Raw genomic sequence first — 26787 nt, 5'->3', positions numbered from 1 at the left:
TCTTACACTTCATCTGTACTCTTACTTTTAGCAAAACTATATAGTTCATTTTCTTGTGAAAATATAGGTGGAAGTATTCTACAATTATCGTTTACCTGTTAACATACAAGGTAAACGCAAGATAAATTATTATGCAACACATTTTTTTTTCAGTTATAATAGTAGACAATAATTTGGAAATAATAATAATAACAGACAACAGATATATTGACAAACGATAAACAGACAACATGCATCTAACATTCCCATATTTCATTACTTCATAAATACTTCTTTGGTACACCCTTTTCTTTACAATTTCTCCAGAAAATAAAATGATTACCTTTTTTCCTTTTGCCTCAAACAAGAATTAAAAAAAATAATTAACTAAAGCACGGTCATGTTGTTATCCATCAGAAATTCACATGAATTGAATTCAGATCGAACTAGGAAACCTTCAAACAGAAGGTGAACTCTCTTAACCATTTAACTACCATGAGTGGTAACCGTGCTCTAGAACGATTAATTTGGTAATTTTCGATGTTTATGATACCGTGTTCGATACCTGTACAAACTATGTGAAACGGAGGTTCGATTCACCTATGCGCGTCAGAAAATACAGTTGACTTGCCAAGATAAGTCGTGTTAAGTTTGACAAAAATAACAATAGAAAAGAGACTAAATTAAAGTTGTAAATGCATTAATCAGTCAATTGAAACAGGTATATTGTATATACAGAAGAGTACGAACTTATATAGGAAAGAAAGTCATTTTATAACGTCCAATTGTCACAGGTACAAGAGTAGGGAAACACTGGTGGAATCACGTATTTGACGTTAAATCTAGGTCTGTTATTGTCAACTGGCCAATCTAATACGTACAAACACACGTTTACAATCGGAGGAAGGAAGAAGAGAACACACACAGCAACGTATAGGGGATATGAGGTACTGCAATGGAAGAAACAAGTGTTGGCAGTGTGTGTGTGTAGTCATAAATCCATGAGTAGTATCCTTGCAAAATCATGGAATACGCTTCCTTCTCAACGTCAGGTTACTTGCTTTCTCCTTCTCCTCTCTGTGTGGTTTACTTTGAGGGAGAGCAGCAAACTGTGTCGTCACACTTTTCATCCAGCTAAAAATGACTCTCCTGGGTCACTGACAAATGTACGTGAAATGAAATTAGCAAGATTGTGTTCTTATATTGTTCATTATTTTATTTTCATTTGAATAACAGAGAGAGAGAGAGAGAGAGAGAGAGAGAGAAAGAGAGTGTGTGTGTGTGTGCGATAGAGAGAGACTATATTCGCTTAATAAATAAGGTTTTACAAGCGGTTTTCACTTCTTTCCTCTTACGTGGGGTACAAACATCTTCTAGTTTAACGTCCCACGAGTATGACCTTTAAGCTAAAGGAGATGAATGATTAAGGCAAGTGAATGACGGTGAAAGCATTGGTGGAATGAGAATGTGGTAGTAAACGGGAGTACCCCGAAAAAAACCCACGGACACGATGTTGTCCATTACAAACTTACTTCTCCTGTGATCGAACCAGGGACCCCATGCACCAGGTTCTACCACTGAGCCACCGTGGGATACAGTCGAGTATTGTATGCTCATCATTGTTTGTAGCGTACAGGGTTCCCAATATGACGCCATATCGTCCTTGTCGTAGCCTATACGTTTATATGCTCACTCTTCACAAAGAACAGCAAATATCCCTTAACTCTTTCGTGAGCAATGGAAAGAAAAGTTACCGCCAAAGGAGCCTAAGTACACTCTTATTTGCTCCACTGGGAAGCAATATTCCCATTAGTTATGAGTCTTTCACTATGGAAATGGGAATTGCGCTAGAAAAATTGTTTCTTTTGTTTGTTTGGTTGTTTTAAGTGTGTGTTGGGTAACATGGATGATGTATCGTCCCATCACTTGTAGAAAAAATTGGCCCACGAAAGGGTTAACTCATTTTTTAGTATTGCTACATCCCCTCTTGCAATATAAGTGTGCAGTATGGTCTCATCAGTACTTGTAGCTCGACGTAGCTAAAGAAAAATTAAGAATTTGAAGATTTAGAACTGACAAGCCCATCCCAGGATTTCGTAAACTAAAATCTTTAGGGTAGAGGTAATGGGTTCGTGACCTGGGTTGATTCAAAAATGAAACGGAATACTTTTCAAATGGAAACAGATTGTCCATTGGTGGTGAAAGACAGATTGTACAGCGGGGGACACTTCTAAATGGTACACCTTAGGCGTAAATCTCCATATGGCTGTACCATTTAGAAGTGTCCCCCGCTGTACAAGATAATGGTGACAGGCAAAGAAGACTATTGATAGTGCTGCCTATGGTTTTCAGGATTACAACTCGTAGTTCCATGACTATGCGTACACTGGTAACCCTTCCCGTGCTTTCCTCATTGTGTTTCTCTCTGCTTATCTCACAAGGTACGTACGTACATTCATGAGTGTCCCCTCGGGAATAAGGTAAAATTGATTGAAGTGCAAAGTTCTCCACGGCCCAATGTGTATTTCACTGATTTTAGCGGCCCATACCGGTAATTTGCATGTTTATCAGCCTTCATATATCTGGAATGCAATTATAAACTGCTATAACGCTCGGACACAAAATTGCTTTTAGTTTCTTTAGATATAACTGGACATGAATGTGGGCAGATACAAGACAAGTTGGATAAAGTACTGTTTCCCTAACACATGTTACACAACCCGGACGCCATTTTGGATCTGCCATATTGGATTCAACTTTCGGTTTTTAAAATAGGAATAGGTGCAAGCGATAAATCAAATTCATGTACAATTTTCTCGGAAATTCACTAGTGTATTTTGTTTTACCGTAGCTTGTACTGTTTGCAAAGTACTGCGCGTTAAATGTCAGGCACTTCACGAATATTGAAGGGTCCCGTGTGTATTGTGGTAGTAGAGACCCTAATATCTATCTATCTATCTATATATATACAGATGGTGATAAAAAAATGGAAACACCTGTAGTTGGCAACACGTCAGATGTATGGGTTGGCAGTGGTATCATGGCGCCCGCAGCGCCGGACCGCTGGTGGTGGTGTGTTAGGTCGGTCTCCATACTACGTCAGGCTCAGTGGAACAGCAGTGTCTAGTGGCTGCAGCAGACGGAGGTAGTGTAAAATGAGAGACCTCTCAGATTTTCAAAGAGGGCAAATTGTTGGTTCGCGGTTATGTGGAGTCAGTGTGACGCCAGTGGCTACTGTGTTAGGTGTGTCGCGTGGGACAGCGTCGAAGGTGATGACGGCCTATACAACACACGGGAAAAATACATCGGGGAAGCGGAACAGTGGGCGGAAGAAAATCATGAGTGAAGGTCACGCCGGGTATTAAAGCGCATTGTCACGCAGAACCGTCGTGCCACTGCGGAGCAAGTGACGGAGGAACTCAATCAGCACCTCCCCCACCCTGTTTCGACAATCACAGTCGGCCGCGAATTACATGACATGAACTTACGGGGTCGTGTTGCACGGGCCAAACCGCTCATCAGGGACCATAACGCTTTCGCACGCCGCAAATGGTGCCGCGACCATGCAACTTGGACCGTTGAGGACTGGAAACGTGTGATATGGTCGGATGAGTCATCCTTTAACCTATTCCCAACCACGGGCCGTGTTTATGTGTGGAGAAAGCCCGAAGAAGCTTATGAACTGCAGTGTCTCCGCCCAACTGTGAAACATGGCGGCGGCTCGGTGATGCTGTGGGCCTCAATATCATGGTTTTCATTGAGTCCTGTGGTCACACTTAGCGAACAAATCACTGCCAACGATTATGTCGCAATTTTAGGAGACCACTTGCATCCTATGGTCCGGATGTTGTTCCCGGACAATGACGCCTTCTTCCAGGATGATAATGCACCCATTCACACAGCTGGCGTTGTTGCAGCGTAGTTTGAGGAATATCGGGATGAAGTTCAGCACCTCCCCTGGCCCGCCCAATCCCCATATCTCAACATAAATGAACATTTGTGGTCCGTCTTGGAAACACGACTCCTGCGACGATTTCCACCTCCATCCTCTCTCACAGAACTGGCAGATGCCCTGCACGAGGAATGGTGTAAAATTCCACTTCCTACCATTCACGACCTCTATGCCTCCATCCCACGTCTCATCAAGGCTGTTCTGAAGGCGAAAGGTGGCCCGACACCATATTAATCTGGTAAGTTGCAATTTCGTTCAGGTGTTTCCATTTTTCTGTTCACCATCTGTATATATATATATATATATATATATATATATAAAAATACAGGGTGTTAATGAACTATACCGACAAACTGTAAGAGGTGATTCCTCACATCAAAATAAGAGAAAATATAATATGGACCTGTGTGGAAAAGGGCATAGTTTCAGAGCTAGGGCTGTTCAAAATCGCGAAAAATCGAAATTTCAATAGGCCCTATTTCGAATTCCATAAACTTTGGATGGCGGTCCTTATCAGCGTAAAAGAAGCCACACATACACAATCCAAAAGTGCATATTTAGTCAATTTTCAATAGGTATACTGGGTATTCCATACAGGGTGTAATTCTCAGATATACTCTCAATAGAGTTTTCAGATATATTCTGATTTCAGAGAGAGTCCAAAGCAGACAAAAGGCAAACATTGACAACAATGGACATCCAATGCTTCGGAGGGAAGTCGGAAGTGTTAGGAACCGGCAGCTTCATGTCTATTTGTGTTCGGAATAATGTGTGATGCAATGTATTTCGTCACGGTATATTTCACGTTTTCTTCACTTATAAGCGTGAAAGAAAACATCACACTATGCGTTTTCCCTAGTACGAGAAACTGTGCTGCTGACGATCCTTAACACTTCCGACATCGCACCAAAGGATTTGTGTTAACTGCTATCAAGGGTTATCGTTTGCCTACTTTGGACCAATCATAAAGTCAGAGCATATCTCAAAATTTGGCTGATGGCATGTCTGGGAATTTCACCCGGTTTGGAATACCCTGTACACAGACTGAAAATTAATGAAATATCCAATTTTGGATTGCGTATGCGTGACTTCCTTTGCGCTGATAAGAACTACCATCCACAGTCTCTCGAATTCGAAATAGATTCTCTTGAAATTTGGCTTCTTCGCGATTTTGGACAGCCCTAGCTCTGAAACTATGCATTTTTCCCCACAGGTCCAAATAAACTTTTTCTCTTATTTTGATGTGAGGAATTACCTCTTACACTTTGTCGGTATAGTTCATTAACACCCTGTATATATATATATATATATATATACATGTGTGTGTGTGTGTGTGTGTGTGACAAGCATTTGTTTTCCTCTTGTAATATTTCTTTCTATTCCATGTTTTCTTTCAACTTTCTTCTTTCTTTTCTTCTTCTAAGCGAAGCTCTAACCATTTCGAAGCACAATACGCAATGCAATATGAAGACAAGTACTGTCAGCTCATCTGCATCTCAAAGTGATTGTTTATTTTTTCTATCAATGATTTTAAGAGCTTTTCCAGGTAGCTGTCATTCATACTATTTTCAACGTATGTTTCTCTTGCACTAAACTCTTGATTAAGAAGTTACTATTGAATCATGCTTTCAAGATTCCGAAAAACAACCAAACTGCTGGATCATCGTAGTTAATACCCCTATCTAGGATAACATATTCCATCTTAATAAATTTAACTAATTTAATTCTTTGTATTGATATATAATGGATATCCTGATTACGAAAATGGAATTGAAGAAGTTGCAGTAACACCATACTATACACGGTGGATTTTAAACAAGAACAGCTCATTAAATTACTATAGTTTGTCTTCTGAATGTGCTGTAGAACTATGGAAGAATTTCTGTTGATATTAGCAGTTTGCCTACCTATGTTTATTACAAATTTCCTAGTTATCCAACAATCATTATTTGACTTGTTCTGTAAGTATGGTTCTCTTCCATCGCTTACGGGCGCTTTCTGTATAACTGGTATGCAGACGCATGAACGTCATAAAGACGTCAGTTCCAAAATAATTTCTGCAGTATTCTATATCTATAATTGCGCTATTTATTACTGATTACCTCTAAGTGATCCTACTGTGTTAAATTTGAGGTTGAACTTTTCGCGCCACTGAAAACGTATAAGGTAAATACACCGTTGCCAAAGTGCACAATGAAATCGCAGAATTTCCAAGAACACCACAAGATGTTCTTCAATGTACTTGAACGATGGTTTTAAGTTTTACAACATTGTGCTTTCCTTGACTTGCTGTTTGAAAAGATCGCATTCAGAAGTGACGTAAAAACTTTAAGCGCAAAACGCTTCAAGCTAAATCAGATTGAATATAAGAATTTGACTGAACTATTGATTGAATTGAACTGAAGTGATCAACTGTATGACTCTTACTGTGTACTGAAACGAAGAGAGGTATCTTCCCTAGCTGATTGCAAAACTCACAGACATTCATACTCAGATATTTGAAGGATTGAATTACAGTAACATTACCTAATACAATGAATGGTTTATGCTTCATTTTTACGGACATGTATAATCTGAGTTCTAAAGCATTTTATTTAAAGCTCACAAATATACCACGTGACTTTCAGCTCTCCTTGGTTGCTTTGTTGGATTACGGTTTTGCTTCTTTCTCAGCAACGAGACTATATGAAACATGCACCTAAAACTTAACGTTGGATTTGAACCACATGAACTCCCACCGGAAATCGAACATGAGTCTCCTGCGCCGAAGACGTTTTTTCTAACGACATAGCCACGATGGGACTTACTCTTCTATCACTGAGAAAAAGTAGCTGAAAAGGAGAAAATGAACCAGAAGGCAACGAGATATACACTCATGTCCAAAATGATTGTCGCATATCTATAGCTGTCTTCTTCTAAGAATATAATTTGATAATGATTTTGCAGGGTACTTTTAATACTGATACTATGTGTATAATCGGGAAATGTATATATGTGGTAAATCCCATAGGAAAAGAATTATAAATACGAAAATTAGAAAGAGTAAAACAAAATGTTGCTAAATGGACACGAAAGTTTTATTTTCGTTTTATTGTTCTTATTTAGTGCTCCTTTGACATGAAATTTGGCACATACATGTCTTTGCCGATTATACACATACTAACACTATAAGAAATACCGGGCGAATTCGTTATCAAATTATATTTCTACAACAACATATTTATAGACATGCGACAATAATTTTGGACATGAGTGTACATATTTCAGGAATTAAGAACTTATTGACGTCCGTAAATATTTTGAAATTGAGTTACACAAGATAATAAAAAAGCTCGCTTATTGTAGAGTTTGGGAGTTTTCGTACATGAAAAGAACAAAGAGTACTGTCTATCTGAAGAGACGTTGGGAAAAATGAACGGGTTTCCAAAAAGAAACGTATTCCATGATAGTGTACAATTACATGTTGTATAATCAGGATTCCAAATTTCTTGTTATAAATGGAGATTGAATATAATGTAACCACTAACGAACTTGGATCGCGATTACGGTGGTACTCACGGGAATGAACTTAACTGAACAGATGATTGTAAGTAAACGGTTACCAGTCTCACTTCATTATCGGGAAATCTATGTTCAACCTCCACAGCAAGCATCCTCTTCGAGCATTCTTCTAGAATTTCCTCAGTTCCACGCCACCAGATGAAATCTGGGATCGCCCCTTTTAATATATGAGCCTTGTGAGCAGGGCGCACCTAAGTGAGGGGCCACTTGGTCTTGACTTCCATAAAAAATAAACTTCGTAACTGAAAGTATATTTGTACACTTCTTTAACCCTTATCCGGGCAAGACATTTTTGTAACGTAGACGGGCCCAGTATATCTTTTAAGTGCAGAACACGCAAAAATCAATGCCTATTGTCACATACTGTTTCGACTAAAGGTTACAATAGCCACATGTTCAACATATAATTATATGACCATTTGGTTGAAAATGGGGTTTGGGAATTTGTTTTAAAGTTATACGGGGTCTCCTAGGCTCCGGTTACCCGGTTACGTCAGGAAAATGTTTTCAATATATATATATATTTTTTTTAAGAAAATCAATTAATTGTATCAACTTGATATCTTCATGATTTTGACTTCGACTAAGGATAGAAGAATTCAGAATTTTATGGCATCGAAATATGTATGATTATTGAGAAATTCGAGAAAAATGAAGTTACTGGGCCTGGGAGGCCGCGGTTTAACGGATAACGGGGTTAACACAACTATACTTGTTTAGCAGAGAATTGACATGTGTAGACTAAAGATTTGATCTTACGAATGTATTTGCACTCTTTCTTTCCGTATAAAAAACAGTCTTGTCCTTGTATATATATAGGTGACAGTACTTACGATTACTTATCGTCTTCTAGGGTATAGAATATCATCAGTTCAATACTATATAGACATAGTGGGTTGAAGTATTGGACCTTTCCCCTAAAGCCTTGGACCCCTCCCAATAAAAATTTCTGGGCGCGCGCCTGCTTGTGGGGATTCTCTCTAAATTCCTTTGTAACATTCGTCCTCAACTCTGTTTAAGTTCTTGTGTGAAATGAGAGTCACGTTGGCTCATTGGTAGAATACTCGTCTCTAGAATATCCTGTTGTGATGGACAATATTACGTGTACGAATTATTCATGGTTTTCTAATTTCATTACATCGTTTTTATTTCAGCAGTTTCATCATGTTTATCACTAATGTATTTTATATGGTATGGTATATACCATACAGTATGGTATAAATACGTAAACAGTATGGTTTAAATTAAAACATTACTTATTGATTTTGAGCATAAAATATTTCTTACTGGTATATCTGAAGATTTGTTAACACATCTTTACAGTATACCTACGTTGTTAGTTCCGAAAACAAGTGGGTTATGCTTTACAGTGTGAAACTACTGTAAGCTTCTAAAGTAAGTAGATTCAATATTCAAACCGGAAGTGCTATATCTAACATTTCCGGTTGTAATAGAGAGATGTGGTTGAAGATGGGGTTTGGATTTGAGAAGCTGAATCCGTATAAAAGTCACTTGTACGAGGTGTGATCATAAATGTGGTGAATAATTTTATTAGAAACAAAATAATAAGCTTACATGAAATTTGATTCAATCTCCTTCAAAGTACTGTCCTTGAGTAGCAATGCACTTATCCTAACGTTGAATCCATGACTGAAAGCATTTCTGGAAGGCTTCTTTTCAGCTGCTCTGTCGTGACCCTCTCAATGTTAGGAATGGTATAAATACGTTTTCCTTAAAGCATGGTTTTAATTTTTAAGAAGAGCCAAAAGTCGCATGATGCTATATCTGGAGAGTACAACGAATGTGGAAGGACATGAATATTTTCTCGGCACAAAACTCGCGGATCAAAAGCAAGGTGTGGCACGGTACATTTTCGTGGTGAAGAACGAAGCTATTTGCCTATTCAATCGGCGCTTAAAATGTTTTTCACTGACCCATACGGGATGTTTAATTCTTCGAAAAGCTCTCGAGTAGTCATTCGTCTGTTTGAACAAATCATTTGTGCCACTTTTTTTTGCACGTTTTCGTCTGTTTTTGACGTCGAAGAACGTCTCAATCTTTACCCGCTTTCATCCAATTTCTTGCCGCTTTTGAATAGCTCATACTACTTGCAAACAGTCTTCAATACCACTTCTTCATCACCATACACTGATTTTGACATATCATGAGCTTTTTTGACACTTTTTTTTTGCAGCTTAGAACAAAACTTAATGTTGGTGCGCGACAGACGTTCTTAACATGTCCTCAGTTTTCTGCCTCTGAAAGCCAACTAACATGTTACAACTCGTTCAAACTCGACACTGCCTGTATCTTCGGTCTTATGCTACCGGGCCTACTAGTGAAATGGATACAATCGATAGATGGCACTGTGCAGCTACATTCACCGTACTTTTTAATCACACCTTGTATTACCGCTTTTTTTTCTGTATGGCGATCTGAGCTGAAATTGTAGAGTAGATTTACGTCACTTCTGGTTTGGATAAAGGAAAAGAGTTTGAAAAGAAACCTATTCTTGGGACGCTGAAACCATATCAAAAAGGAATTTCTTGCTATATATATATATATATATATATATATATATATATATATATATATATATATATATATATATATATTAGTTATTATTCTATGGTGATCAAAAAGGAAGCCAGAAATAGTTTATTTCTACTACTTTTGATACGAGAGTTACGAGAAGTACTAGAGATTTAAGAAGTGAAGTGGGTCCTATTCTTAAATCAATATAGAAAACATTTCTCAATATCTTTTTATCCTTTTTTGTTCTGCCTTGATATCTGTCAACGGACAGACAGTTGATATAGGCGTTTTATTGAACTTCCTATAATAGTAAAATTCAATAGTTGTAATTCTAAGTGTTCCCATTTTCAGACTATCATGTACACTGAAAATCATTGCTTGAAGCTGTTTAAGGAGTTAATGTAGGACATTTGAGGTAATAGAAGCTACCTCTTGCAGTACTTCCGCATTCCAGGACGAACATGAGGTTAACCAATGCCATCGATTAAAAATATGAACTCTTCGTAATCCAAACGAGACACGAATAGTCATTTCACAAGACGTCTGGAAAATTGAGACACTTACCGTCCAGTGAACATTTTTATCCACAGATCAATAGCTACTTCTGCACGCGAGTTTGTATGGCAGTCAGAGCTGAAAAAAAAGCATTAGGAAAGAACAATTCTTTCGTTACTTCAGTGTTAAAATAATCGTATTTCCTGTTTTTACTGAATCATTCAAAATCTTGATTTTTATTTTTCATGGTTATTGTTACGGATAAATGTTATGTAATCTATATATTGAAATGCTAGGTTTATATGTTTGTCTCCAGTTCCTTCGACAATGAGATCTCAAAAACTACAAGTGCTAGAAACGTGCCCTTTTCGCTACTCAATTACAAATTTTGTGTAGATTGTCTAGTTTTTGTTGAATATTTAAAAAAAAACGTGGCCGTTATTTCTTTATTACATTTTTAGGGGTACACTGGAAGTGTTGAAATTAAAAAAAAAACATCATATCCTATGAGTATACATTCCAACACAACATAATTGCATACACGGGTTGTATATCTGTCAGGCGTTTCTTTCGTGGTCAAATGATCATGAAAAACGAAGGATAACAATTTTCCAGGCTAAGGTGAATCTTTATTGTTTGGAGTGTTTTGCCCAATGAACACGATATATCACTAACATTAAAATTACTTGTGTGTGTAATGTATTTGTTTATTACATACTGCATATAAGAAGAAGAAAACAGTGATCATACGTGAATTAGAAACTCCAACAGGAAGTAGGCTCTAATCTTACAAACGTTGCGAAATATTGAAAAAATAATCGAAAAAGTCTCTCTTTTATGGTACTCCTTGCCGATTTTTATCAAGACGTTTTTCACTGGTGTCTGTAAAGGGACATATACAGATGGTGTGAGGAATGACGAGGAGATTCATTGTCATATATGAATGATGCGCTGTGTAGAGAGAGCAGGTTCAACTAGTTGTTTCTTCTTCTTCTTCTTCTTCTTCTTATTATTATTGGTTTTGCGTTATCCAGCTCTACGGATTGAGAAAATCAACAGTTTATCGCCGCAGAAATAAAACCCTGGATGTAAGATCTGATCTTGTGTTAAGTTAGTACTGTTGTAGTTCATGTTTCTAAGCTTTAGTTCTATATTCTTTTCTTTCTCAAGGTCTTTTTCCAAAGTTTTTCTTGTTATTCCTAGTAGAATTTACAAACACTTTCTATGCAAGTGGTGTGTTCCATCCATCTTTAAAATTTCAGTTTAATTAACTGCATTATACACGGCGACGTGTACAGTTCTACAAAAATGAGACCCCTCAAATAAATTCTCATTATCCAAAACTTCAAAATAATTGTTAAATATTTTATACATTCTTCCTTGCTTCCATTGATCACGTCATTCTCAAACTATCAATAGAGGAAGATACAGAGCACTTTTGTATGCGATTGTACAGTTTTGTTCCAAAAATCTTGACCACCCAGCCACTTTTTTTTAAAGGAGGTGTTTTCGCAACTGTACGCAGGATATCCTAATACTTTGGCTCAAAATAAATATCCCAAACGACCAAAGAAAATCATTCACGTTTCATTTAATTCCAACTGTGGATAAGAGTAGAAGGTCTTTCCAAAAAGAGTTGGGTGGCTACATATTTTGAGCAAGAGTGTACATAATGGAGAATTTATTCTTTCTTCTTTCTTTAAATTACGTAATTAATCTATTTCTTGTCTGCTTATTTGATTCGTATGATTTTCAGCTTTTGTTTTTTAAAAAAATACATTCAACACGTGTTAATTTTGGTTCGACTTCCGCATCCATATATTGCTTTAGATGAAATTATGCTTTTACATGATATTATTTTTAATAAATTAGTTATGCTTTAATTTTACGCATTTAAGAAGTAATGCCTTAACATTTAAACAAGTGAAAAACACATAACCGTAAAAAATACTCAGTAGATTTTACTTTTTTCCCTTCAAGATCAATCTTTAATTGTTATTTGAACGGTATTTATTTTGTTTTTGGTAACTACAATGATTTAAAAACACGATTGTGCATAACTCTGAAAAGTCCAAAGTTTGCACCGCGTAATATTCCACATGCTAGTAGATCGAGGTCTAGCACTATGCCAAATTTGATCCCGATTGGAATGAGTTCAATGTATGGGTTTTTGTACTGAATACATGGCGCAAAGTTTGATAAAGATTGGATAAGTTTTGTGGGGTTAAGTTCCAAAGTTGGTCGTCCGTTTCTAGCAAAATTTTGAAAATTTACCTGGAAGAAATGGAGAATTTACTCGTTTGTCTGGTTGATAATATGTAATGAGAGCGGAACTCGAGTTTATTTTTTTTTATATATAAGCGGATATAATCATGGAACTATTAGGGAAGCGGAGGAACTACTTCGCACAAGGTTACAGCATAGTTGGATTGTGGGAAAGTAATGAGCATTTGTATTCTGAACATGGCTGTAGGTAAACAGAGTCATTCCACTTGGTATTCTTGCGCCGAGACGAGAACTTACACTCTATTAATTTTAACAAAATGGCTCCAAACTTTCCTAACTCTACCCTACTTGTCCCTACCTTACTCTACTCTTTTAAAGTGGTTCTGAAAATTGATGATTTTTAAATTTTTGTAGCTGTTATTACGCTTTTTGTCGAAAACTAAGCGGACGAGCAACTTCGGAATAAATGTCATTATTGATGTATGGGTTATTACTTAATATATATATATGACGCAAAATTTAACCAGCTATAACTCGGGAACCGTAAGACTGAACAGTATAGTGTAGTATTTCATACACTTATATAGCTGGTCAAGATCTACCATCATGGCCACTTTAATCTTGACCATATTATGTACACATAGTCCATATCTTTTTGCAACTGTGATAGACGAACTTACAAGGATATCCGTGGAATATTCCATTCGCGGATGACATCGTGCTAGTGAGTGAGACCAAGGCAGCTCTGCAAGAGAAATTAGATGCCTGGAGAGGAGAATTGGAAGGCAAAGGGCTTAGAATTAGTAGAAGTAAAACAGAATATTTACATTGTCCTTTCAGAAAAAAAAATGTAATCGAGAATACAAGAATACGGCTGAACGAAAAAAAAAGATGGTAATGACGAAGAAATTCAAGTACTTGGGGTCAATTCTGCAGGAAAATGTAGGAACAGAAGAAGAGGTAAACAGCAAAATTAGCAGGGGTTGGATAAAATGGAGAGAAGAGGCACGAGTATTGTGTAACCTTAGAGTACCAATACACCTTAAAGGAAAAGTTTACAGAACAGTAGTGAGACCTGCCATATTATAAGGAGCAAAATGTTGGACGACGAAGAAGAGAGACAATTAGAAGTTGCATGTTGCGAAGATGAAGATGCTGCCGTGGATATGTGTAGGATAGTGACGCGGAAGGACAAAATTAAGAATGAAGCAATCCGGGGAACAGTAAAAGTGAGACCAGTAGTAGAAAACCTGCAAGAAATTAGATTGAGATAGTTTGGGCATGTAAGAGAAAGACCTTTGGAATACGTAGCTGACCGAGTGGATGCTACGGAACTGAGTAGGAAACGAGCCCGAGGTTGGCCAAAGAAGAAGCGAGGAGATTGTTGAGTTGAGTTGAACTTCAGTTCAGCGTCCCTTTCAGCAGTGAGGCTATGTGAGACGTGAACCTACTGATTAACGTGGAATCCGAACCACATGAGCTCCCGCCGGGAATCAAACCCGGGTCTCCCGCGCCAAGGGCGCGTACGGTAACCGCTTAGCCACGGAGGAGCTCAGTGAGGATATTGTGTTAAGACCGATATGAAGCAGTGTAGTGTTAGCAGATACGACACAAGATAGAAACAGGTGAAAGACGACGATCCGAAAAGCCTAACCCAGATAACTGGGAAAAGACTTAGAAGAAGAAGAAGAAGAAGAAGAAGATAATGAAGGTTATTATAGATGAGTTTTTTTTGGGGAGGGGGAATATGACACAAAATTTGATAGCAAATAACTCAAGAATCACAACTCTGCATAACTTAATATTACATATGTTTTTATAGTAGGTTAAGTTCTTCCACTATGTCAAATTTGATTCCAATCCAATGAATTTTTGCTTTCAAAAATATAACACAAAACTTGACCGCCCATCCATAGCTCATGACCCGTAAGCCTACAGAACATAATATTTCATATGTTTATATAGCAGGTCAAAGTCTATTACCATACCAACTTTGGTCCTGATCGGGTTAGTTCGTTTGAACTCCTACGGTATTTATAGTGTTCTTCATCTTTCAGGGAAATATCAAATGAAGGACGAGAATAACTTTAAATAGATAGAAATTATCCTTGTTCTAATTAAATTATCTTATACAAACCTGTTTTGTAATTTATTTCTGTTTTCCTGTTACGAAGTTGAATAGAAATATCTCGGTCTCCCCATGCGTTTGTAGCTCATTTACTTCGGGTATTATGAAACTATATGAAGACATTCCCTGTAGTATTTGGTAACTGTGAAATAATCAAGCGGTTGAGTTTGTCTTTCTGCTGAAACTGTGTATATTGAGGTCCTTTTGTTTACACACTGCAAGAGGATTGCAGAGAAAACTTCTGTTGATTTTGTGCAATGAAATTGTAGATGGCTTTCGCTGGGCTGGTTACGTTTGGTAACGAGAGGCAAAATGAAAACTTGAGTACCACTAAGAGATAATTATATAACAAGTGTTTTAAGTGGTACTCGAAAGTGTAGTATAAAAACACTTTTTTAAATAGTACATTTATACTGTTGCTTGGTTTACACGTTTCTGAACTTGGATGTATTTAATTAGATAATGTTGATTAATATTTAAGGGTCTTCACTACAGCGAAATTAAACTACCGCTAATTTTAGAGTTTTTCTGCAATATCTTCAAAACAAATAAAAATTCTCGAAAAGGAGAAACGTAGTGAACTAGATAATACGATTTTGCATGTGATACCGTTATCACAACTCATGTATCTGCTTTCGATTTGCAACTGTAGAAAGATTTAGCATTTTTTGCGGTTTCTGTAAATAGCGGGATACCAAAAGCGGATAGGTGAATTGTGGTAAAGCTATCACATGCAAAATCGTATTCTCTAGTTCACTACGTTTCTGCTTTTCGATAATTTTTATTTGTTTTGAAGATTTTACAGAAAAAACGCTAAAATTAGCGGTACTTTAATTTCGCTGTAGTGAAGACCCTTAAAGTTTCTAGTTTACACACTTTTGCCTAAGCGTTGATCAGTCAGGTCCAGTCTACTTTTATATAGAGATATACAGAAGATCATTTGGTTATATTGAGTCGAATTTGAATGTGTATCTTACCTAGTAAATGTTGTACTTTTACCACCGGTTGTGTTCGATCCGCGGGTCTACCTCTACTGACTACTGCCTGACATCGAAGTTTCCGTTGCAGGGGGCTGGATTGGGGCTGGACCAAACATGACACTCCTCTTCGCAGGCTTTCCACAGGCCGGAGACGGTGTGGATTTGACTATGGAACAGAAGCACCTAGTGTCATTTAAGTCATTGTAATATATAGCTACTCAATAACCTTTAATGTTAGAAAATTATTGGGAATATGTTATAATTAGGAATGGAACTTAAGCTAACAGAAAAATATTATTAAGTTCTCTGTCAAACACACCCAAGAGATTCACTTTCCCTTGAGAGGGTTTAATTAGGTTTGATTTATTATATCGGCTCAGACACATAGCGTGTTCACGGGGAAACACATCGTGTAAAAGATTTTCACGGGCTTTTACGTGGATTTATTTAGATACGTAGCGTGTTTGGAAAGTAGCGTATTGGGAAAAATATTATTACGGCATTTTGAATGCAAGTGTTTACACTTACGTATTCGTTCAAACACCTAGTGTGTCAAACACTGGAATGAAGCTGGCCGGTTGATTAGAAATATTCCTCTCGAGATTTGTTTTGTCTGAAAAACGCTACGTGTCTGAACCGAAAGTCTTATCCAGTTCAGTGTTGTAAAATTTCCGGATACTTTGAACCTGTTGGTAAAAAAACTTTTTTCCGGTTTCTTTCCAGAAAAAATTGGAAAAAGAAGTAAAACCTTTTGTATTAGATTAATTTTACTAGTAATGGAACCGTTTTTTTTCGAACGCGTGAAAAATGTAAGTTTAGAAATTTCGAATATATAAAAGAAGCACTCGAAAATAAAACTGTTGCAAATATTCTTGAAAATTAATAGTCTGCACTTATTTTCTTTATGTGCTTTCTGGTGGTTTATTCATGGCTTTTTGGTGTGCATTAAATACATAACTTTTACAGTTCGCTGCTCAAATTTACTCACTTGTGTGATGTATGTGTAAATAAGATCGGTCGGTAATAGCATCGGTCGAAGAAATAGTTTTTAAATTATATTTTCCGGTTTCTGCCAATATTTCCGATCAAAAGATTTATTTCTAATGGGTTCAAAATTATGGAAATTTTACACGGCACAAGGAAGATATCTCTATAAAATATATGTTTGATTTTATCATGGCCCCGTTATTTTAACGCTTCCTTGCCATCAAGCTGGAAATTCGTAAGATTGCTTAAGATAATTTAAATGCATCTATATTAATTAATTAAACCAGGATTATATTTTAGTTTCTTTTTTAGTCATAACTCCATTCTATCACGGTGCTACACTGTTAAAAATGGTTTCTTAAATTCGAGAAAATATTCCTCGTATTTGAGAACATCCGTTTCTTATCTGTGCACCGAGTAATACATTCTTAAAAGTGAGATTTCGATTTTCTCAAATCATTTTGAGAAATAATGACTCAAATGCGAGGAATTATGTCTCATTTCTGAGGGTGCAAAGGCTTTCTCAAATTTGAGAAAAAATGTATTTTTTCTTAAAATTGAGAAAGTAACATTTGAGGAAATGAGACGTATAGCCCCAATTTTGAGAAACACATTTCTCAAAAAGATTTGAGAAATATCTCCCTCAAAAGCGAGAAACGGTGCACAGAAACAGGGTTCTCAAATACGAGAAGACGGAAAAGAATATAAACAAAATATAAACCTGCAAAAACATTCAAACTATTAGTACACCCAGAATTTATATTAAATAAACACCTACAGTTATAGATATTTTTTAAAACATAACATTTTAATCTTCACTTCAATTCATGAAAATTCCACGAATACCACGATGATTTGTATTTTAGGTGCGTTACTTATTCCTACTGCATCAGACAGTTGAACATTTTTCTTTTCATCACTGTCCACTTTCTCAAGACTTTTCTTTTTCATCGACGTGGTTTACTCAAGATTGTCCCGTTTGATCCAACATTATACCAACTTCTTGATAATTCAGATTCAAGAATTATCCGTCTACTTTAGAATAACAGAACAATTTCTGCTGGAGTGTAACGTCCCACGCTTATGCTACGAGGCTCAGGGAGACGTTATGATGATCATGAGCGAAAATGCTGTAATGAAGAAAGTGAGGGAATCCCGAGCAAACATACATATGTTTACTCACACTGCCCACTTGACGGAGGTGGAATCAAACTAGGGACCCCATGCATCGGAGTTTAGTTCTACCACTGAGTTATCGCAGTCCAATATGCCTACTTGTCTACCATAATAAAAGTTACCTACATGAGAAACACCATGTTCGTGGGTTTTTCCAGGATTTTTCAGTTTCCTCGTGCAAGAAACACACGCAGGTTTATTTCGGAGATGCTCCAAGTTCAATGCGAGGACAAATTGTATTAAAACATGTAAAATTGTACCTAAAATTAGATAAAATTTACATAAAAGTAGCGATTTCGGGGAAGGTCCGGAGCTCCAGGAATCACCCCCTACCTTCCACCTTCTTCATTACTGCAGGGGAATGCGACAGTTTGTGCCCCTCATAAATGTGCTGAAACTCCACTGCTAGGATTCAATTCAGATTGGAAACAAGGTCACAAACCCATGCAAAAACTGCCAAGAAACGTACGTCCACATTTTCATTACACCATTATTATCCATCACTATCACTGTCTCTCTTAGCCTTGGAGCACAATTCTGGGACGTTGGGTTAAAAAAAAAAAATAAATGAAATCTTTGAGTTTTACTTCCCACAGTTGTGTTGGATAGGCTAAAGGAGACGATTATGATGAGAATGAAAAAAGTGGGAAGAAATGGGAGAACCCCGAGAAAACCCATGCACACTGTGTTTACCCACCAGCAAGCCCACTTGCCGCGAGCTGAAAATCCTGGGATCAAACCAAGGGCCTCATCGCACCAGAGGTTAGCGCTCTACCACTGAGCTACCGCAGCCTCTACGTTAAATCAAGAGCAAATGCGTACAGTACTATGTCATAAATAACCAGCAAACGCGTGTCATTAAAACGATTACTTTTAGTGAAAGAACGGAGGCGCCAAGCTATGCTAGGTGATCAGTACAAAGTACCTTTCTTTACAATTCCATAATAATAAATCACACTTTTGTAACGCTGTTTCTATCTACACAGATGACTTATGTATTCTTTGTTTCCGTACATAAGCTATTTTGCACATTATAACGAATGACGAAGGGTGTAAAACATTGACATGCCTCCCCGTTCTATTGTAATATAGAAAACAACGTGTCCTACGGGGCTCTAACCCGCCTTCACTTGTTATTGCTGCACTCGTTATTATGTAAATTGAGTACATAAAGAGCCAACCTGACTGCTATAGCCTATATAACCTGTATGAGGGGGGGGGGTCAGCGTTCTACACTACAGTACTTTTACTATACTACAGTATACTACAGTAACTTTTAGTCTATGGTAGTGTTTACAATTCACCTAAACTTACGTTCGAAAGTTGATATGTACGCTGCTCCTCGCCGCTGTCACATGACGTGTATTCATACGCCACCTCAGCTGCATCACCTACTCATATCCATTCGCACTCTGGTACAGCTGAAATCCTTTGTCTCCTTTCCTGAATAGTAATTAAGCCCTAATAATATTACTCCCTAGTAAAACATAGTAATATTATTTCGGTAAGATTGTTATCGTTGTTTTTTAAATCATCTATGATATTGAAAATCACGCACTATTCCATTCTCATTTTTAAGAAGTGAGAAAATCTCATAAATGGGAACCTGAAAATTTGCCTTGAGCTCATAAATGAAAACACATTTGGAAATAATGAGACATTTTTCCTCAAATATGAGTAAAAATTACTTATTTTGTTTTGAACATGCATTTTTCTCATTTCTGAGCAAGGAAATTTTTAAGAGTGTAACTTTAAAAAGTTTGGATGAGTAGTGGACATATATTTGTTGCTACAAGATATCCCTTTTCTAATATAAGAAATATAAGTATTCGACGATCTTAACTATAAACTAGTAAATATAAAATAGTTTTCATTTTAAAAGCATAATATGACAAAATATTCGAAAATTTCAATTTTCTCAAACTTTCCGTTTTTTCCCCAATAGTTTTCATTTTAAAAGCATAATGTAGTAAAATATTGGAAAATTTCAATTTTTCCTTAACTTCAAGTTTTTTCAAAGCTCGGGGCAAAAAACATAAAATAACTGTTTTTTTTTTTAACCCAAAATTTACTTTTTTCCCAGGCCTTCACAACATTAATCCAGTCACAAACATATCTTTGTGCAATGTGATAATTGTAATAAGCAAACTGTATTAAAATACAGTTAGCTGTATTAAAATACACGAAATCCTAAAAGAACAACTTACATGGCGTGAGAACCAGTGAACAGGGTGGCTAAGGGAAAGGTTACAACGAAACATCAAGTTTTCTTCAACACATGCAATACAGCGCTCTAGAAAAAGAAGAGTTTGCACAAAGGACTTTTTGCATATCCGAGTAAAAATAGAGGAGTGAAAGAAGCTGCAAACTGTCCGTAAGATGTCCACATTCTCAAACTAGCAAGAAAAGGACATGAACATGTCCGGACATCCTAATCAAACCTAGCCCATTCGATAAACATAACAAAGATATGTTCATGCACAAAAAAAACTAGGTGCCATGGACAATCGAGTATGATCCTGAGGCCCTTTAACCATGTTTGTATAAAGAAAATCGTAGACTCGCAGTAAAATAGCTATTGCATCAACACTCTTTTTTGGAAAGTCATGGTTTATAGTTCATTCTCTTCAGCATGAAACAAGCTTTCCAGAGGTGCTATGTATTGGAGCCCATAATGTACTTGAACAGGGAAAAATTGGATGAATGCCGGGAAAATTCCCTCCAGAAATCCCTTCCATCAACTCTGGACCCCTCTGGAGTGGCCGCGGATAAAAGCATACAATCCAAATGTATCTCTAAAAGTGTTATGGAGACTAGGAAATAACTGTGCCAAGTTTTGCATTGATAGATGGAATAGATATACCTGAAAAGCTTGTATGACAATAGGACACATTTTCCCCTCATATCTATTCCGTCTATCAAAACAAAACTTGGTACACTCATTTTCTGACCTCTATAGTAATTTTAGAGATACATTTGGATTGTATGCTTTTACCCGGGGCCATTCCAGAGGGATCCAAAGTTGATGGGAAGGATTTCTGGAGAGAATTTTCCCGACATTCTTCCAATTTTTTTCTGTTCAAGTACATTATGGGCCCCAATACATAGCACTTCTGGTGAGCTTGTTTCATGCTGAAGAGATAAACATAACATATAAGCATAAAGCATGTTGTTGAAGCAGTAGCTATTTCACTGCGAGTCTACGATTTTCTTTATACTAACAGGGTTAAAGGGCCACAGGGACTTGCTCCGTTGTCCATGACACCTAGATTTTGTGCATGGACATATCTTTGTTATGTTTATCGAATGGACTAGGTTTGATTCGGATGTCTGGGTGACAGGTTCATGTTCTTTCCTTGTAGGTTTTTCCGAAAGCTCAATAGTTGAGCATTAACGTACTGTATGTGAGCCAGAATTCGAAAGCATACGCGAGCCCATTGAAGTTAGCAACCTCGAGCTTCATTAAGAATATTGAGCTCGAGACCTTAGCAAGCACGAGTCTATGAGGTAAAGTAGTAAGGAAGCGCTACCCTCATTGTGAAGATAACAAGCCCACAGAGTGCGAGTTTGAGCTGGAGTTAAGCTCATGGAGGTTTAAGAGAGTAGCAAACTCCAGTTCCAAAATAGCCATCTGTCTCCGACTTGAACATTCACTCTTCCTAATAACGGGGTTGCATTCGCCTAAATAAAGAGTCTCACCATTCTTTTCTGAATAATATTCTTTCATAAGTATAGGAAATAATATTCAATGTCACTTCAGTGAGATTTTGTAAACAAACTATTTTTACTCATTCTGATGTAAATCACAATTTGTGCGTGTTTCGTTAAGAATTTTAACACGCAACTTTACGGTGAAAAAAAAAATCTTTATCGTGAAGAAAATATAAAGTGACGGAGCAAGTGCATTTACTCCACACAGTTCACGGTCCTGAAGACGCAATCTCACTTAAAGCAGTTTACATGTTAAGTAAATTCCACTCTAGCATATTGCGTGTTTAGTGTTCAAGATTTGGTCACCAGGTTAGAAGAGTAGTAGGTTTTGTAAAAGATAAGTCCTCTCGTTCGCTGTGTTCATTTAAGTAAAAGGAAAGAGACTAAGGGATAGATTAGAATATTATTTTCTACGAGGTAGTTGCAAGATAGGTTATTTAAAGAACTTCCAGAGAATAAGATAAAACATTCTAATGGAGATCTTCTTACATTAATGTTGTTTTGCTTTTATCTACTTCCGGAGTTTAAGAAGTGTAAATTCAGAAATTCACACAAGCCCACAGAACTGTAAAGATTACAGAAAATGAAACAAAACAAGTAAAAATACAACAATGTCACAATTACATATTGAAGATATCTAAGCTGACATTAAGAAAAATAAAATATTTCAAAGAAAAATAGCAGTTTGAGTTTTTGCATTTAAAGTTTATTCTGATAAATATTTCGCGTATTTTATGTACTTATTTAATTTAGTTTGGTCAAATTAATGCTCACTGTTGCAAATAATATTGTGACAGTGTTAGGACTATGTGGATCTCTGTTAGGACTATGTGGTGTCACTGTTGAAAGTGCGTGTGTCACTGTTAGGAGTATGAGTGTCAGTGTTGAGAGTACATGTTTCACTGTTAGGAGTATGAGTGTCACTGTTAAGATATTTCGGTCACTTTTAGAACTACATGTGTCACTATTCAGACTATGTGTGGCACTTTTAGGAAGATGTGTATCACTATTGAAAGTACGTGTGTCACTGTTAGGACTGTGAATGCCACTGTTAAGTTATTTCAGTCACATTTAGGACTACATGTGTCACTATTCAGACTATGTGTGTCACTTTAAGGAAGATGTGGGTCACTTTTGAGAGTACACGTGTCACTGTTAGGAGTATGACTGTCACTGTTAAGATATTTCGGTCACTTTTAGAACTACATGTGTCACTATTTAGACCATATGTGTCACTTTTAGGAAGATGTGTGTCACTGTTGAGAGTACGTGTGTCATTGTTAGAACTATGAATGTCACTGATAAGAGTGTGCGTCACCTTTAGGGCTATATGTGTCAATGTTTAGAATATGAGTATGGCTGTGAACAGTATGTATGTCTCTTTTATTACTATGTGTGTCTGTGTGTCAATGTTAGGACTATGTGTGTCACTGTTAGCATTATGAGTGTCACTGATAAGAGTAGTTTTCACTTTTAGGACTATACATGTCACTGTTGAGAGTATGTGTATAACTGTGAACAGTATGCGTGTTTCTTTCAGGACTATGTGCGTCACTGTTAAGGGATTTTGATCACTTTAAGGACTATATGTGTCCTATTGAGACTGTGTGTCAATTTTAGGGCTATGTGTGTCACTGTTAGCACTATGAGAGTCACTGATAAGAGTAGGTGCCATTTTTAGGACTGTACATGTCACTGTTAAGAGTATGTGTATAACTGCGAACAGTATGTGTGTTTCTTTCAGAACTATGTGCAACACTGTTCAGGAATTTCGATCACTTTTAGGACTATATGTGTCCTATTGAGACTGTGTGTCACTGTTATGTCACTGTTGAGAGAATGAAAGTTGGTGTTAGGACTATGTTATCATTGTTAGTAGAATGTGTGTCATAGTTAGCAGGGACGAAACAACAGTATATGTGTATATAATTAACTACGATACAATGCTGTATATTTACAATGTTGAGTATATACAATTCTGTGTATTTACACATACGATACATAAATGAATAATCTATTCTAGAAGAATAAGAACTATCAAATGCATAAGATTGCCAACCAGAGATATAACTCTTAACGCCATAAAAATTAGTTTTTTCTTGTTTTTTTTCAAAAACTACACATCAGAATTTACCGTTAGGTTTACCATTTTGTTCAGCATGATGTCATCTGACGATTGATATATGTCTCATCTTTGGACAATATTTGTAGTTAAACGAATATTAAAATTCAAGTCAATTGTAATTTTGGGCTATATCATGTTAATCACTCCATCTACTGCAGTCTTGTTAGTGTCATAATGAAAGCTTGATTAGTGTATGCTTCCGTCAGGGGCGAATCCAGGGGGGGCGATCGCCCCCTAGAAGAGGAAACTTTCTTATTTTATATATATATAAATAAAACCCATCCCAAAGTTTGGAGCCCTTAAAAGTAGCAGTATGACAACCCCCCGCCCCCCCCGAGAAGTCGGTCCTGGATCCGCCCCTGGCTTCCGTAGTAGTTTCATCTTAATAGCTTGCGTGCTTCTCACACAGCATATTTTTTTTTAAGGTTTATTAATAACTGTTTTTATTTTTTTTCGAAAACTTCGCATGATGATTTACACTTACTTATATAATTTAGTTCAGCGGAACGAGAACAATTAATTAGTGCATACCTTACCTTTGGCCAAAATTTATTTTGTTAAGAGCTAATAATATTGTGTCGTTGGAGAACTTCACGGTCCTTTTCTGACATTACATGCTGCTTCAGAACTTTTGCAATTTACTTCTTAATAATCATAATTACTTTCCCTGATTTATTTACGTAATCTGTCGAGAACTTTAATCTCCTTTATCTGTTTCAGCTCTAAGTAAGCTAGCGTCAAATAGGTGAAAGAATCGCGGTCTCGGTTTAGATACAACATTTATTAGGTTGTATTTTATGGAAGCCAAGTTTCAATGAACCTACAAGCAGTAATACTGGAAAACTTTAATTGCACACTGACTACAAAAAAGTGAAATGAAACTTTTAAGTTTTGCGTCCCATGATTATGCCGGCTAGGCTAAAGGAGACGATGATGAGAAATGGATGAAATGATGGAATGAAGAAACTGGGAGGAAACGGAGAAACACCGCTAAAACCTAAAAGATGGTAATGACGAAAAAATTCAAGTACTTGGGGTCAATTCTGCAGGAAAATGTAGAAGCAGAAGAAGATGTAAACAGCAAAATTAGCAGGGGTTGGATAAAATGGAGAGAAGAGGCATGAGTATTGTGTAACAGAGTACCAATACACCTTAAGGGAAAAGTTTACAGAACAGTAGTGAGACCTGCCATATTATAAGAAGCGAAATGTTGGACGACGAAGAAGAGAGACAATTAGAAGTTGCATGTTGCGAAGATGAAGATGCTGCCGTGGATATGTGTAGGATAGTGACGCGGAAGGACAAAATTAAGAATGAAGCAATCCGGGGAACAGTAAAGGTGAGACCAGTAGTAAAAAAAACCTGCAAGAAATTAGACTGAGATGGTTTGGGCATGTAAGAAGAAGACCTTTGGAATACATAGCTGACCGAGTGGATGCTAAGGAACTGAATTGGAAACGAGCCTGAGATTGGTCAAAGAAGAAGCGAGGAGATTGTTGAGTTGAGTTGAATTTCAGTTCAGCGTCCCTTTCAGCAGCGAGGCTATGTGAGACGTGGACCTACTGATTAACATGGAATCCGAACCACATGAGCTCCCGCCGGGAATCAAACCCGGGTCTCCTGCGCCAAGGGCGCGTACTCTAACCGCTTAGCCACGGAGGAGCTCAGTGAGGAGATTGTGTTAAGACCGATATGAGGCAGTGTAGTGTTAGCAGATACGACACAAGATAGAAACAGGTGGAGGACAACGATCCGAAATGCCTAACCCAGCTAACTGGGAAAAAGACTTAGAAGAAGATAATGAAGAAGATTATAGATGAGTTTTTTTTGGGGAGGGGGAATATGACACAAAATTTGATAGCAGATAACTCAAGAATCACAACTCCGCTAAAACCGTACCTGGAAACGGAGAAACACCGCTAAAACCTACGCACATGTTGTTTGTCCACCACAAAGCACACTTGATGTGAGTTCGGATCGAATCAAGGACCCCATGTACCAGAGGTGGACGCTGTACCACTGATGTGCCGAGGCCCCACACAATGACTATAAATGTTATTAAAGTTTGCTGTTGCTTACTTAAGTTTAGCTTACTTAAGTTTAGTGACCCCGCACACTAACCACTAAACCAGCTGAGAGAAAAAGTGCTATCAATGTGAGCAGTTGCTGAATCGCACTGCTGTACAAGCCCTTCTATTTAGAATTCCCGTCAGACGTTTAAATAAAGTTTTTTTTTTTTCGTTTCATTGTATGAAACCAGTTTTACTCTTTGGTGAAGCGGGATTATCTAACATACAGGAGTTAGTTTTCGTGAGTTCAGCCAAATTTCACATAACACACACATACACATACATAAAACAGTTAAAAATATCCAAAAGTTGTGAAAAATTTCATCTACCAGTGTAATTTATCATATAGTTTTTGAGTTTAGAAGAGTGAAAAAAGCCAACAAAGCCATATAGCCCCAAACGAGCTCTCCATGTGTAATACGAAGTATACTTTAAATAGCAATACAAAATTTTAATATCACTGTGTAAAACGTATTCGTACAGAGGGGCAACTTACATGTATTTAAAGGAAAAAAAAGGATTAAAATAGAACATTTCTTTTATATATACACATGCTTTTGAGTTTATTAAACGATAATTACATTAAAATGGTATATGAGTTCAAAACATGTAATGTACTTGTTCCTAATCCACTTTCAACGTACGCAAAAAAGTGTTGTGAAAATTACATCCTCGCGGAAAATCTTACTTGTAGCAGGAAAAATAAAATAAACAAAAAAGAAAAAAAAACAGTATGTTAGTTGAACTGTGCAAACACGATAAAACCGTTGTGCGCGTGTTTGTTGATGAAAATGATCATATGGTAACAGAGAAATTCGGAGTAACTAGAGATACCACATACACAAAACCAATATTTAATAATG

General features: G+C 37.0%; 1 protein-coding gene and 1 long non-coding RNA gene across 4 annotated transcripts in view; one reads left to right on the top strand and one right to left on the bottom strand.

The window, feature by feature from the left end:
* Nucleotides 1-26787, top strand: part of LOC145688018 (uncharacterized) — a 553165-nt gene that overhangs the window by 30026 nt on the left and 496352 nt on the right. The gene's annotated exons all lie outside the window — the stretch shown is intronic.
* Nucleotides 1-26787, bottom strand: part of LOC145688019 (uncharacterized) — a 129668-nt gene that overhangs the window by 38353 nt on the left and 64528 nt on the right. Inside the window, exons 2-3 of the long non-coding RNA XR_014131828.1 lie at nt 19334-19462; nt 15854-16022 (exon numbers count right to left, since the gene is read on the bottom strand). This is a non-coding gene — a long non-coding RNA (uncharacterized LOC145688019). The remainder of the gene's footprint in view (nt 1-15853; nt 16023-19333; nt 19463-26787) is intronic.

The sequence above is a fragment of the Thermobia domestica genome, chromosome 6, assembly GCF_964235325.1.
Source record: "Thermobia domestica chromosome 6, izTheDome1.hap1.1, whole genome shotgun sequence".
Classification (NCBI taxonomy): Eukaryota; Metazoa; Arthropoda; class Insecta; order Zygentoma; family Lepismatidae; genus Thermobia; species Thermobia domestica.
The sequence above is the reverse complement of the archived record's forward strand: the minus strand, read 5'-3'. Positions and strand labels throughout refer to the sequence as shown.